We start from the raw sequence: 6,000 nt of genomic DNA on the forward strand, positions 1-6,000 counted from the left end.
TTCGATAGAGCTACTCGAAATTTAGATCAGGTACTCGAACCTGCTGATTACAAGGACTTGCTATAAGTGGAGCTCCTCAGTTCTCGTCTCGATCCTGCTACGCGTCGAGGGTGGGAGGAATTTACATCTACCAAGGAAAAGGATACATTCAAGGACTTAATGGATTTCCTCCAACGGCGAATCCAGATCCTTAAATCGCTTCCTGTGAAATCGGTAGCCAAGCGTGATTCTACATCACAGGAAAGGCGGAAACCTATCTACCAGAAGGTAAGCCACAATGCTACTCAGTCCAACAATGCACAACCCAACTAACAATTTTAGCTGCAACTCAGCTTATACAGGCAAAAATTAGCTGCATAAGGCAAATTTTGGCAGTATAAGCTAATCTGCAGCTAAAATTGTTTGTTGGGAATGTCCGTCCTGCTCAGAAGCCCATGGATTACACATCTGTCCAGACTTCGTGAGGATGTCGTTATCCAGTAGGGAGTCTTTTCTGCGTAGTCATTCTCTTTGCCGAAACTGCCTAACACGAGGTCATATCGCAAGGGATTGCTCATCGGGATATTCTTGCCGAAAGTGTAAGGCCAGACACCATGTGTTTCAAGTCAGACGGAGTCAGCTCCAACCAGAGGTCATCCGGAAGTGGAGTTTCGGGTGAAGGCGCTAAGCAAAACGTAGCTGCTCAGAGCTCACAGGAGTTGAATGCTGCTTCAACAGAATCTGCATCGTCAAATATGGCAAAGGTTACGTCATCCCAGATGCTTTTGGCTACCGCTATTGTTATCATTGAGGACAGTCAAGGATCACGCTATCCAGCTCGTGCCCTACTAGACTCTGGTTCAGAATGTAATTTCATTTCGGAAGATTTGAGTAGGTTGATGAAGGTACTCAGCTACAAGGTCGATATTTCAATCCAAGGAGTTGGGCAGGCAAATACGAGGGTAACACGAAAGGTTCAAGCTACGGTCAAATCTTCCGAAATGAAATTACATTCCGAACCAGAGTCGAGTAGGGCACAAGCTGGATAGCGTGATCCTTGACTGTCCTCAATAACGATACAATAACAAACGAATATCTTAATGTGGTATGGTATATTATTCTGGTATTCTGTGGAATAACTTTTTTTTCTTAACTCTTTATTCGTTCTAAATTCAATATATATTACATTTCATTTTAACCTATGTGCTCCAGCTAATATATATCTTAGTGTTTTTACATTGTTCCTGGCTTGTAAATTCAGTATTTTAAACAGGTTTTCTATGTACCTGCATGTCAGTATAACAATTGACATCTTAAAACGAAAAACAAAAACTAAATCTTTGAGTTAACCCGATCAGAAGGGTATAACAACATTATAACAACTGGAGTTATTTATTTAAAAAAAAGTAACAGTACGTGTAATAAAAATTGGCTGGTTAGTTGTTAAAATAGCAAAAATCATAACAAAAATTCGTTTGGTGGCAGCAAAATTATAACAGACGTTGATATAATTATATTAAAATTATTACAAAATTAGATATAATCTATCGCGTTCAAAAATATGCATGTATTGTTACCGTATACCGTTGTTATAGATTAGAAATAATAATTTCCATATGTTTGGCAATGATTATTCCATTTCTTTTTCAAATTTTTGATGCCTCTAATGATCGCCACTCAGAAACAAAAAAAAAATAGTGGATAAACTTATATTTTGGAATCATTAATACACATTTTATGTATTGATAGTAATTATTACTGACTTTGTTATAATTCTGATATGAGGAAAAACTTCACACAGATCACTTTACACTAATATATCAAAATAAAACAAACGTTGATATAATTGTGTTAACATTTTGTTATGCACTTCTGATCGGGAAGGTATGTAATGTCAGCCTATCCCCTTACTTCGGCCTATCAAGCAAATAACTCATTCATTCTGCAATAATACACAATAGTAATGAAAAACTAATAAAACATCTGCTGCAAAATTGTAATTCGTAAATAAATTGCCTATTTTTGGGTCAAATGTCGTACATTGTGAAACATTAACATTTTTCGATTTCTAGGCACCATGATCTTGCCGTACGAAAATCTACACTGCGGTGGTCATCAAAAAAACTGATAATTTCATGAATTGAAAGGACTTACCTTTTTGTAAGATGCTAGTCCAATAAATCAATATCACAGCTTTCACTGTAATTGAAAATTTAGAAAATATTTCGCTATTTGCACTGTATAACTATGGACCGAATATTAGGGACATAATTTTGAAACGTGTTCTTAATTATGGTGTACGAACTTTATTTAATAACTTTGTATTGGTATTGGTGAAACTATTTGGCTTGACGACGATTCTGCAACTCTTTACTACTCAACAGCTGAACGTTTGGTAAACAGCTCGGTGATATTTCACAGTTTTCCTGTAGATTTACGGTTTAGCGACTTTCAGTCAATTTAATTGTTTGTAAGAAAGTTTTAACATACTGAGAGGTAAGCACATATCATCGGTAAGAGACGTGTGTGTGTGAGAAAATTTGCGAAAAAAATCTAAGAGCACCGGTGGGATTTGAACCCACAATTCCCATTCAGTACACGGGTGCATTGCCAATTATACAACGGTGGACCTATCCAGCTTTCCATGCTCGGTAATGGTGGCCTGTTGGTATGAATAAATGTTTCCTTCACTGTGCTTTTTGGCACTAACTGGAGGGCGTATGTTGTTCCATTTTTTTCTGTTCCTTGGAGAGGGAAAGGGAGGAGTCAAAATCCGAACATCCAGATAGTGTCAAAAAGCACAGTGAAGGATACATTTATTCATACAAAAAAAAAGCGAATACCGAGCATGGAAAGCTGAAAATGGTGCATGGATGCATTTGGCTAATGACATTTGAGTTTCGAATCCGTTTCCCACCCTAGTCTTTTTGCGCAAGCGTTCTCGGCCTCTGATAGTTCCGGGTCTTAAGGCGTACGGGCATGGGAGAGTTTTCGGACAAGGGATCCTATCAAACGCTACGGTCAACGGTTAAACGATTTGTTGGTGACGGGTGAATGTCGGGTGATGGTCGGATGGCAGTAGGATGGCATCTGGTAGGCAACAAGGTGGTGGCCGGGTGGTGTCCGGGTAGTGGCCGGATGGTCGTAAGTAGTAGTCGGATGGCACTCGGATGACGGCCGGGCTTACTGCCGGATGAAGACGAGTTCGAATGAAGACCGGAAAACCGGAAAACCGCGGGACGACACACGAGCACACGTTTTACTACACAGAAAAAATTCTGAATTTTAACTATCGCGTAAAAACTACCTTCGTTTCATTTTGAGCTATACTTGGCATAAACAGCGAAATCGTTTAAAAGCTTGCTTACAATATTGTTATTTTTTTATGCGATATTGCGCTTAAATTTACACGAAATATAGCGTAAATTTATGCCAAATCTAGCGTTAATTTTATGTGCGCTGTATCTCGCAGAAATTTACATGAATTTTTCGAACGGTGTACTTCCGTGGTTGGCTACTGTTTTTCCTAGCCTCTGTTATCTGCTCATTCTCCTCCATCGTGGGCTCAGTCACTCTCTCCAGGGATCCCTCCACACCAAAAAAGCCGTTAAAGCCCACAGGCAAGCTCTACGGAAACTCAGGCGAACCCCGAGAGATGACCCAAACAGGGAAGAGCTACTAACACGGTACTGTGCACTGCATATTCAATGCAGAAAAGAAGTGAGAAGTGCGAAGCTTAACAGTTGGTCTGGTTTCCTTGAAAGCATCAACGCCTCCCAGTCCTCTGCCGATATTTGGAGCAGGGTTAATGCTCTCAGCGGTAAACGGCACTCAACGCCATTACATGTACAAGCTAACGGAGTTACCATCTCCGAACCGGCAGCCGTCGCCGAACTCGGAGGGTATTTCGCATAAATTTCGGCCATCTCCGGTTACGATAGCCACTTTCAGCGGTTGGCAAAGCCTACCCGTACATCACTCGCTGAGTTCAGCAACCCGCCTGATACGGACAACCTCGGCGGCAAATCTGCGGGACCTGACGATCTCGGGTATCCACTTTTAAAAAAGCTGCCCCTTGAGGGCAAGTGTTGCATGCTTGAGATACTCAACCAACTCTGGGTCTCGGATACCTATCCGACGCTATGGAAGGAGAGTCTCGTCGTGCCCATCCCGAAGGCAAACGAAAAAGACAGGGGCACATCTAAGTTCCGGCCGATCGCTCTCACATCCTGCATGGCCAAGGTATTCGAACGGATGGTGAACCGTCGACTCAAGATGTTCCTTGAGACCAACAGCTTGCTCGACCACCGACAACATGTCTTTCGACAAGGTTTCGGTACATCCACGTACTTTGCCACTCTGGGGGACGTGCTCAAGGAAGCTTACGATCAGGAACACCACGTTAAAATCAACTCTTTTGACATCTCCAAGACTTTCAAAAGGACGTGGACGCCAGCCGTCCTGAAAAAAATTACCAACTGGGGCTTGAAGGGGCATATGATGTATTTCATACGAAAATTCTTGACCGACCGGTCATTCCGTGTATTGGTGGGGAACACGCGGTCGAAAAGTTTCAGCGAGGAGACCGGAGTCCCTCAAGGCTCCGTTATCGCAGTCACGTTGTTTCTGGTGGCAATGAACGAGGTATTTGACCAGCTACCTGGGCGCATTTACATATTTGTTTACGCTGACGATGTGCTGATTGTGGCCACCCCAATTACGATCCACGACCAAGCCATTCCAAACAGGAAAACAGTTCGCGTCCTTGGCGTACTGATCGACCGAACGCTTTCCTTCGACAAGCATTTCCAACAGGTCAAAAAGGACTGCCGCAGTAGACTCAACCTCGTTAAAACGATCTCTCGGCCTCACCGATCCAACAACCGCGATGTTCGGTTCCGGGTGGCGCGAGCCATCATCGACAGTAGGTTGCTTTACTGGACGGAAATTACTTGTATCGCTTACGGGAAGCTGGTTAGAACCCTAGCACCAGTCTACAACAGCTACATCCGCATCATATCTGGTCTCCTGCCATCCACTCCAGCTGACGCCACATGCATCGAAGCGGGTCTTCTTCCTTTCCGGTTCTGCTTAAACGCTGATATTGCCACAAAAGCCGCCGTCTTTTCCGCCAAGACCTCCGGAAACAATAGGATCTTTCTCCTCGACGAGGGGAACAGAGTCCTCCGCACGGCAGCAGACATCGACCTCCCCCCAGTGGCCAATGTCCATTGGCATGGAGAGAAAAGTTGGCACTCTTCACGAATCCAATTGGACAATCGGATCAAGAACCGCTTCAAAGCAGGGGGTACATCTATGATTTTGCGCAGATCGGTCGCCGAGTTACTTGGGTCCAACTATGCCGAACACCGTGTACACATGTATTCCCGGACACTGCGGAGTGCCAGGTAACGAGTCTGCTGGTCACCTTACCAGAGCCGGGACATCGGGTCCCAGACTCACCAACAAGGTACCCCTACAGGACGTCAGACGGTGGATCATACGGACCATTCGAGCGGCATGGGAAGCCGAATGGCTCCGCAACAGAACTGGCTTCATCCACAAAGTCAAGGGCTCAACTGAACCATGGAGCGAACTGCACAACCTGAGGGATCAACGCGTAATTTCGCGGCTTCGAACCGGGCACACCAAACTCTACTATAACTATGGTGGCCTGCCGTTCCGCAGAGCTGCATCATCTGTGGGGTACCCTGCACCGTCGAACACATCCTGTACAACTGCCCGGAGTTCCAAAATCTTCGGGAATCATTCTGCCTAACTTCCAGCATCAGCGATCAGCTCGGGAATGATACTTTGGCCTCAGCAGCACTAGTTACCTTCTTAAAGGAAGCCAAAATCTACCACTTGGTATAGCAGGAATTTCTTTCGGCCGTCGGGCCATCTCAGCTGGATGGATTTTCCCTATTGGACCCATGCAAGCTGAGCTCTGTTTTGTTTAAATTAATCGTTTGTAGCTTGTCTTAAATCATTTTGTTTTGTGTTGTTCTTCTGTTTAATAAT

The sequence above is a fragment of the Ochlerotatus camptorhynchus genome, unplaced genomic scaffold, assembly GCF_037179485.1.
Source record: "Ochlerotatus camptorhynchus isolate MF236.1 unplaced genomic scaffold, CSIRO-AGI_Acam_v1.1 ptg000022l, whole genome shotgun sequence".
Classification (NCBI taxonomy): Eukaryota; Metazoa; Arthropoda; class Insecta; order Diptera; family Culicidae; genus Ochlerotatus; species Ochlerotatus camptorhynchus.